We start from the raw sequence: 10108 nt of genomic DNA, 5'->3' as shown, positions 1-10108 counted from the left end.
AAAACGAGAGAGCGAAAGGAAAAGCTATGAGAATAAAAGTTGATGTCCTAATCATCATTAGTGTAATGAGAATTATTTATTTTATTTCACAAACATTATTTTACATACATACAAATTGAAATATATATGGTGTTTTCTGTAGGTCTTGGCATATGTTAAGCTCATCTGGTAGCTATTTTTTATTGTTCTATAATTATGGTTATGAAATGACCCTTACATCTAAGTGTCTAAGGTTAGACAAATTGTCAGTAGCCAATCAAGTTTGAAATTTAGGTCTACTGATTTTTTTAAAAAAATTTTTTTAAGGTACTAGGAATCAGAACTCAGGACCTTGTGCTTGCCAGGCAGGCACTTGTGCTGCTGAGCTATATCCCCAGCCCCTGATTTTTTTTTTTTTAAATGGAGTCTTGCTGTGTAGTCCAGGCTGGCCTTAAACTCACTGTCACTCAGGCTGGCACTCACAGCAGTCTTCCTACTTCAGCCTCCTGAGTGCTGGGTTGACAGGACAGGTGTGTGCCACCACTCCCCATTCAAGACCTACTGATTGCAATCCTTTTAACTTCCACCTTACTATGATCACTTTCCATCAGCTCCTGGGACACCCCTAGCACCACTGTAACAGTTGATGTTTAGATGTCCCCATAAAGCCTCATGCACTCATTGGCTTGGATCATGGGGATGTGATTTTCATCAGTGGATAAGTCCATTGATGAGTTTATAGCTAAATATGATGCTGGGAGTTGAAGCCTGGTTGGCAGAGGTGGGGAACTGTGGGTGTGGCCTGGAAGGGTGTACACATGTCCCTCCTCCTCCCTCAATCCCTGGACCACTTCCTGCGAGCCATGCCATGAGCTATTTGATGCCCCTGTGCCACACCACTCTGCCTTGGAGCCAGCTGACTATGGACTGGACACTCTATAAACTATGAGCTAAGTAAACGTTTCTGCCTTTAACTTATAGGTGTTCAGTACTGTGTCTCAGTGAGGAAGAAAGTAACTAAGACAAGCACCTAACAGGAGAAGTCATCATATCAGGGACCCCTGCGGTAGACCCCAATCTCCTGCAAGGTGTTAAGGTGCACTGCAAAAAGAAAGAGCAAGAGACAAAATGGCAATGCAGCAGAGATCTGGGATGAGCAATTGTTGAAAGGAATAAAAGGCCACAGGCAGCCAGAACCTCAGTATTTGTTGATCACATTTACATTGAGGAAAATGCTGAGGGGATTGTTGGATGACTCAGAGGGTGGTGGTGATCTTAACTAATGAGGATCTTATGCTGATGAGGACGGTGGGGAGAGACGGCAGGTTAGTGTTTGACCTTTCCCCCAGGTGAAACCCTTTTTTTTTTATTACTACTCCATTTTCAAGGAAGCAGGATGTCTTCAGTTGATGTAATCTTGCCTTGGTGCATCACAGCATTGCGGGACCTTTGAGGCCTCAACTGTGACCTGAGGCTCATGGGGTTATGTTTCTGCATCCCAGAGCCAGCTTGCGGCAAGATACTAGGCCTCAGACAAGCCCTAATCACAGTTTAATTATGAAATGATCCCCCCAAATTATGTAGAATGGCCCTTGACGTTATCAGTCGTGGAGCAGGAGCTCTAATCCAGCCTATGAGGACACCGAGGGCTCCAGCCAGTGCTGCCACAGAAATAAAGCAAATCCACAAGTGAAAAAGGCCAAAACTAGTCCAGAATTTCCAGGGTGGGGCCTGGGACTCTCTCTTTCAAAGTCTGGGATATCCTGAAATTCCTGCAAGAATTTGAGGACTTGTTAGAGTTGAAGATTCTGTTGGAAGGAAGAGGGTGCTAGCAATGTATGAAGGAGAAAAGCTTTGTTCAGAGTTCATCCTGTCACCAGCCAAGATCTGAGCAGGGCTCCCCAGTGGAGAAGGGGAGCCGGGACTCACCCCATCCACAGGGCAGAGTGCAGGTTTGCTGACTTCTGCCACAGAAAAGACATTTTCAGGAGGCATCAGTGAGTTGGGCTTGGTGGTGCAAACTTGTAATCCCATCACTTGGGAGGCTGTGAGAGGAGGATTGCCATGAGTCCTAGCCAGTTTGGGCTACATAGTGGGACTCAGTCTCAAAACAAAACAAAATAAAAACCAAATGCAAACAAACAAAAACAGATAAGTATAAGTCAGAAGAAATTGAATTGAAGCAAGAAGGAAAAAGCATGAAAAATGAGAAAAGGTTAAGAGAACTATTGGTTTACACAAGAACAGCGACAGCCAAATCACAGGTTAAATAGCACTCAGGAGGCTGAAGCAAGAGGACTGCTGCTACAAGTTCAAGACCAGCCTGGGTCACATAGTGAATTCAAGCCCAGCCTGAACTACACAGGGAGACCCTATCTCAAAAAATAAAAAGCCTGGGCTGGGGGTACAGCTCAGAGGCACAAGCACCTTGCAGTCTTTTGCAAAGCACTATTTTGAAATTATTATTTTCTTTTGTTTCTGTCTTGGTTACTTTTCCTAGTTGGTGGGACAAAATATCCAAAGCCCAAATTAAAGAGGGAAAGGTCTGTTTAGCTCACAGTATGTGGAAGTTTCAGTCCATAATCAGCTGGCTCCAAGGCAGGGTAGCAGGGCACAGGGGCAACAGTTCAAGGTGGCAGAAGACAGCAAAAGCAGCAAGAGCAGAAAGGGGGAGAGCAAGCCTCTTCTCCTCCCTTATATTGAAAGCAAGCTATTCCCTCCCCACCCCACCCTCACACCTTCTTCCTGCCCTACTTTCCCACAGGATGAAGATGTTTACAAAGTGAGGACCCTGGCCCTCTTCTGAGTCACTTAGTTAAACTTCTAAACTTCTCAAGTTGACACAATGAACAATATCCTAGAGCAATATGGGCATGTACTCTATACCCTAGGATGTAGAACTGCTGAGTTACTTAGCTAAGCTTCTAGACTTCTTAAGCTGACACAGTGTATCTGATAGGTTTTCCCCCTCAATAAAAATTCTGCTAGCCATCATGGCGGCTAGCCGATATGGCGAAGTCCACTGGAGGCCATGTGGCAGGCTCCGCCTTCCTCCTCCCTGGTCATATTACAACTTCCTACTTCCTTTTTAACAACATCCTGTTTCTTTCTTCCTGTCCCCTGTCCAATCACTGCCTGCCAAGTCGCACAGACCATTCCCTAAACTCCACTCTCAGCCTTGCCATATATAGCCTTTGTCATCCCCCCCCCCCGCCCCCGCAACAACTGCCAGGCCCTCAGAAGCTCCACATCCCTCATTTCTGCTGTGGTCTTCTCTGTGCCCGCAATGAAGGCATTTTTACTTTGCTCTATTTCTATCTGCACCAGAAAACCTAACAGTATCAACCATAACAGTCTCCTTTCTACCCATTTTATGTCCCCCATCCTGCCCCAATCCCAGGAAGCACAAGGACACAGACACCTGAAGTGTCCAGCTGCCTCCTGCAGGACTGGAGATTGAATCCAGGGAGTGCTGAGCACCACTCCCTCCACACACTTGAAGTTTTGAGACAGAGTCTTCCTGAATCACCCAGGTGAGACCGAATTTGCCATCCCTCTGCACCTGCCTCCAGAGCAGCTGGGATTATAGGCCTGGGCCACCATGCCCTGCAAAGCCAGGAGCTTTCTGTGACTACAAGCACTTTCTGGGTTGTGACCTTCTTCCTGATAGTACTTCCTGTGTGTCATCAGAAAAAAAATCTATCAGTTCTGTTGCTTACAACCCATACTATCCCAAATTTTATATATGTGGTCTGGGGCATGGTTGGGATTGAGAATTTTGACTTTATTAGAAGACATATGACTGTGATCCCAGCTACTCGGGATGCAAAGATCAGAATATTTCAAATTCAAATCCAGCCTGGGCCATTTAGCTGAGACCCTGTCTCAAGCAGAAGGGGTAGGAGAAAGAGCTGGGCTGAACCAGACACCGAGCAGGTGGAATGTGGCAAAGGTCAGAGAAGCCCATGCGAACAGGTTGAGTGAGGCTTTCCAAAAAGAGAACATGCGCAAACACAGACCCCAAATGACTCCAGCCAATGGCTCTTGAGCACTGTATATGGAACCAATCAGAAGGTGACTTTCTTAATCCTTCATTTGAATCTGGTGCTGTTTGCAGGGCCAATCAGAAGACGCTATTCTCAAACATTTATTTACATATAGGCACCACCCAAAGATGCTGTTTCTAGCTGGGTGTGGTGGGGCATACCTGTCATCCCAGCACACAGGAGGCTGAGGCAGGAGGATCTCTGCAAGTTCAAGGCCAGTTTTGGCTACAGAGTGAGTTCAGGGCTAGCCTGTCTCAAAAAAAAAAAAAAAAAAAAAAAAAGACTTCATTTACATCTGCTAGAGGCCAAGTGAATTTTTCAGAAGGGCAGTTCACATCTTGTATGAGATCAAGTGAGGTATTTGTTATTGTTTTGTTGAGACAGGGTCTCACTATGTAGTTTAGCCTAGCCTAGAACACAGTATGTAACCCAGGATGGCCTTGAACTCACAGCAATTTATCTGCATCAGACTCCCGAGTTCTGAAATCACAGACGTGCACCACCACCTCTGGCTCAAGGGAGTTTTTGATAGGACAAATATCTCAGTTCCTTCTCTGCCTGAGATGGAGACCAACCTAGGTATATTGGATACTAAAGACAGGCTGGTCCTTTCCACTTTCAATGAATGTACACCCTCACCGCCTTTTCTCTGTGCCTTGTCCAATTCTTTATTCAGGACACCAGGGACCAGGGAAGAGCCCCCTGGACCCCCTACCCGGTAGCAGGAGCAGCTGGGGATGTTGCGTGAGGCCCTGGGTTCACTCCTCAGCACCGCAGGAAAGAAAGTGTTCAAACTCAACAGATGTAACGGAAGATTCTACAGCAATTAGCTGGGACAGCAAAGCACTAAGGGAAAGTCATTATGCAAATACAAAGCCATTAAATGCTTGTCTTGCTCATATGGATAATGTTAGGTCCTGCTTTATGCCTAAAGAAAAAGAGAACTGATGTATAATGTTTTCTCTCAGCACAATTCACCCCAGTCTACCAGGCTGTCCCCGATTCCATCAGACTAACAGATTTTGTTTAACAGCAAAAACTTGCCAGTGATTTCCAGTGTGAATGAAGTTACTCAGTATTCCCGTCTGCTTTCCTTGCATTGTCTCCCTTCTCAACTCTGAAGGTTTCCCCTAAATTTTCATGCTCAATAAAATTGCAGAAAAGCAGCAAGGAAAAGGTCTCCCCCGCCCCCCCCCCCCACCGTACCAGGAATCGAACTCATGACCTCGCACTTGCCGGGCAGGCACTGTGCTGCTGAGCTAAATCCCCAACCCCCAAGGAAAAGGTTTTTAAAAGTGCATTTCCCATCTCATTTACATCTCATTGGCTGTGATCCGTGTGTGCTGAGTCAGACTGCATCCAGTTGGCGCTGACATAGGGCATAGGATATATGATCACAAAGTCATCCACATAGTGGAAGGGAAAGATATGACTCCCAACCCGCTAGATATCTGAAACACCATGTACGTATTCTCTAAAACTGAAGAATGAGTACTACAAGCCATGGAAATTAAGAGTAGGAAGAATTTATTGAGTGAAAGAAAGCTTCTAAGAGGGACAGAAGGGGATTTGGAAGGTGGGTTTCCTGCTGACACCCTCCCCCAGCATCCCCTTCTCTAGGGGTATTATTGAGCCATGAGATGAGGTGGGTTCAATGTGGGACAAAACTATATAGTCAATTAATAAGACTGTAAGTGTAGCTGCTTATGTAACATTGAGCCAATGGGAAGTCAGGAGGCAGTTGTGAGGTGGGACAAAACTATGGTGAACCAATAAGATCACAACAAGTAGGGTTGCTTAGGTGATATTGGTTAAATGGGGATCAAATGGGGAAGCCTGTCTTGTAGCAGGTGTACGTGAACAAGGATTTTCCAGGAAGGACTGGGGTAAGGAGGTTTTGTCCCCCACCCAAGGTAATCCATGCCTACTTAGAATATCAATCACTGCTGCTCATCCCTAGGGGAAGTACATAGGTGTAGTCATTCCTCTTTGTCCTGAGGCCTGACTTTCCAATGCACCTCCACCCACAGTTGTCTTCTGCATTGACTTCTGGAGGGCCCAGTCCTGTCTGATTGCCTATGATATTTCTAAATAACTTAGTTATCTAAAGTAGCTCTACCAACGAACAGCTCAGATTCTTCTAAGTGACTCTTATTCCTCTTTCTACTCCTTCTTCTCTTCTCAGAACAGCAACCAGCTGGGAGAATACAGACAGCAGGGAGGAGAATGTCCAGAAGCGGCTTGAGGCTGAGGTGTAGCTCAGTGGCAGAAGGCCTACCACCATGCACAAGGCTCTGTTCCGCTTTTCTGTGGGGTTGGGGATTGAATCCAGGGCCTCTTGCATACTGAGCACACACTCTGCCACTGAGAAGCAACCCCAGGTCCTCTGTCTCCTCCTTGCTTTTCAAACTCAAAGCCCCCTTGAGGCAGGAGATTAGGGCATGGCAGACTGTCCGGGGCACAGAACAGTTCCCGAAGCCCTGCATGTGGACTTCTGAGAACTGGAGCAGGTTTTCAGTAGGACCTGATGGCAGCCTGCGGAGCGTGTGGCACGAAAAGGTCCATCTCCATTGAGTTTTTGCCACTGTGTTCTCTGCTGTAGCATGTATTTTCTTTTCCTGCTTTTATTTGGTCTAAACTCATTCTGCAGAGCCTGTTTTTTCCTACCTTTAATAAAAATTTGCTACTGTTTGGATTTGTCTTAACCAATTCTTTGCTTAGGACAGAAAGAACCTAGAAACCACCTCCAGAGGAAGACTCCAGCACCCCCAAACCTGATAACACTACCACGGTCACATCCATATACAATGAGGTAGTAGAGAAGAAATAGTAGGCATGGTGGTGCACGCCCGTAGGATGGCCAAGAGTTTGAGGCCAAGCTGGGCTACATAGTGAGACCCTGTCCATGACTCTATCCTCTCTTTTTTTTGGAGACAGGGTCTCTCAGGCTGGCCTTGAACTCAGTATGTATCCTAGGCTGGCCTCAGATTCCTGGCAATCCTCCTGCTTCAGCCTCCTGAGTGCTGGGATTACAGACAAGTGCTACCATGCCTGGCTCTTTCGTTGACTTTGTCCTGCCTTCCTGGCTGTTCCTCGCAGTCCAAGGACTGTCCCTTCTCCATCTCTGCAATAACTACTGGTAGTCTCCCTCCAAAGTCCTTCTTAGGTCTTCTTCAAATTTTTACCCCATATCTTTTTTTTTTTTTTTTTTTTTGGTTTTTCTCCGGTACTGGGAACCGAACTCACGACCTTGTGCTTGCCAGGCAGGCGCTTTGCCACTGAGCTAAATCCCCAGCACCCTCATATCTTTTCTTTAGTGACTTTGTCTGCACTATCATAGCAATGAAGGGTTTGGGTTTAAAAGACGGTAGGATCAAGGCTGTGCACATCAGCATTCCCTAGGTTTGTTTATACTTCAGGCCCATCACACATAAAACCCATGGAAGATAATTCAAATCCATAAATTAGCTTAGTTGATAAAGGGCAGAAATCTGATTTTAAGAAAAAAAAAAAAAAAAAAAACAGATTAAGGGAGTTTAAAGAATATTTTTAGGCAAAACATCTTAGCTCACCTGTTTTTTTTTTTAATTTTTTTATTTTTTTGTCTTTTTGAGACAGGGTCTTGCTATGCAGTTCAGGCTGGCCTTGAGCTCACTTTGTAGCCCAGCCGGGTCTCGAACTTGCAGCCATCCTCCTGCCTCAGCCTCCTGAGTGCTGGAATTACAGGTGTGTGCCACCACACCCAGCTAAGATCATCTTTTTTTTTTTGTTTTTTTTCCGGTATCAGGAATTGGACTCACAACCCTGCGCTTGCCAGGCAGGCACTGTGCCGCTGAGCTAAATCCCCAGCCCCTAAGATCATCTCTTTTAAACAACAACAAAAACAAAGCTGGGCTCACGCTTTTCACCTGTAAATAGATCACTATCTTTCTGTGAGTGGACCATCTTTTCCCCATAAATCAAGACCGAAGAACTTCATATAGATTCACAAACTCTGTAGGTTTCTATCCTCTCAAGAGAAACATAAATGTTCCCAGTTCTAGGAAATAATGTGCCTCTCTCTCTTAAGGGCTGGCCCTGCATTTCTTCTTTTTTTCTTAAATTTTAAAAATAAAAGGAGGAAAACATTAATAGACAGACAGACTTTTACAAAATAGCAAAAGAACAGTACAGACAATACAGACTTAAAAACAAAGTGGTAGGAAATTAACAACGCTTGTTGTATTACGTATTGATATCTTCAAAGTGGTTTCTCAAGGCCCTGCATTTCTTTGAGTGTATGCTCTTTTTAAAAAATTAAGTTTACTGGTACATTTTATGTTTATCTGATGATCATATTCATTTAGGGAATTTGTACCTGTACAAGATATATATTTTTTAATTAATTAAGTTTATTGGTACCTTTTAGCTATATACTATATAATGATCACATTCATGATACAGAATTTGTACCTGTTTGGTATAACTTCTTTTTTTTGCATCCCCCTCCCCTTCCTTCAACCCTTCTTTCCTCCTTATTTACAAAAGCTTTGTTTCCATTTTGTCTTCCTTTTCTTTTCCCTTCCTTCCTTTCCCTTCCCCCCTCCCTATTTCCCCTTCCGCTTTGAATATTTTCTTCCTATCTCACAATATCTGTTATACATTCTGGTCCTTATTTGCACTTTTAGTTTCTCACACCAGAGAACCTGTGAGAAAATGCCCCCCCCCCCGCCCCCATTGCCCAGCTCGCCTCCAGTTCACTTCAGTTCCTGTTCCACTTCCGGTGGTTTCTGTCTCTTGGAAACAGATGGTCACTGTGATGCATGTTGTATGAACCAATCCACAACTGACAAGCCATTCTGCCTCAGTATTTCCTGCTTGCTTATCCATATAATCCCCAAACTACCAAATATCAGGGCCTGACATGTTTTAGAAGTCAGTGCCTGTCAACATAAATAAATCTACCTGCAAATCCTGGGTGACTTTTTGGTGTTTCTGTTTGCCATTGCAAAACAATGTGGCATTCACACACATGTATTCAATTTATTTCACTTAACTGGATGGTCTTAAGGTGCAGCCACTTGCCTAGGAATGCCTCAAACTTATCCTTCTTTATTGCTGAGTAGTACTCCATTGCATAAAACAACTACATCTTTGTTATCCACTCATGAGTTGATGGGCATTTGGGCTGTTTCCAAGATTTAGCTTTTACAAACCGTGCTGCTGTGGGTGTGCATACTTTTAATTCTTTTGGGAAGATACCAAGAAGAGGAATAGCTGGGTGGAATGGAACCTCTAGATTTAGTTTTTTGAGGCATCTCCATACCGATTTCCACAGTGGTTGCACCCAGTCCACACTCCCAACAGCAGTGGAGAAACTTACTGGTTTGTGTCTAGAGAAGGGGAAAGTAGCGAATGTGGACATTTTGAGGCTTGTGAAGGGTGACTGGGGGAGTGGCCAGGGAGAGAGTCTCTGGAACCTGAGTGAGTCCAAAGGACAGAGGCGATCTTGCAGTGGGAGCCTCGGAGGTGTGCAGACTCACAGCCCCAGGTCTCTGAGATGTTAGCGGATCGGATAGGGTGGATGGGACTGGATGGCAGGGAAATCCCCCTTGCAGCCTGGTCTTGGTGCAGTCAGGAAACCGTCCCTGCTCTTGGGTGGAGAGGAGGGGACTTCAGATGCGCTTTGATTCCCAGCCTGCTTTTGAAGGCCTTTTGATTTCCTTTAGATCAAATTGCTCAGCCTGCCAAAATATGGTATATTTTAGGAACATCATTCTCTGAGCCCAATACCTTACTTAACTTAAATTCTCCCTCTCTCTCTCTCTCTCTCTCTCTTTGTCTTTTTGAGACAGGGTTTCACTATGCAGTTCAGGTTGGCTTTGAACTCACTTTGTGGCTCCAGTTGGTGGCAGTGATCTTCCTGCCTCAGCCTACTGAGTGCTACAATTATACCAAGCCTGGCCTCTGAATCCTCTTTTTAAAAGCCTTATCACTGAGGGTTAGAGATTCAATATAAGACTTTGAGGGGTGACACAATTCAGTCCCATCATTCCGGGAACACACGACGCTGTGGGCTTTCTCTGGGAGACCTCTCTCTAAAT

This window comes from Chinchilla lanigera, unplaced genomic scaffold (genome assembly GCF_000276665.1).
Source record: "Chinchilla lanigera isolate Chin_1 unplaced genomic scaffold, ChiLan1.0 scaffold00001, whole genome shotgun sequence".
Lineage (NCBI taxonomy): Eukaryota > Metazoa > Chordata > Mammalia > Rodentia > Chinchillidae > Chinchilla > Chinchilla lanigera.
This window is presented reverse-complemented; position numbering follows the sequence as displayed.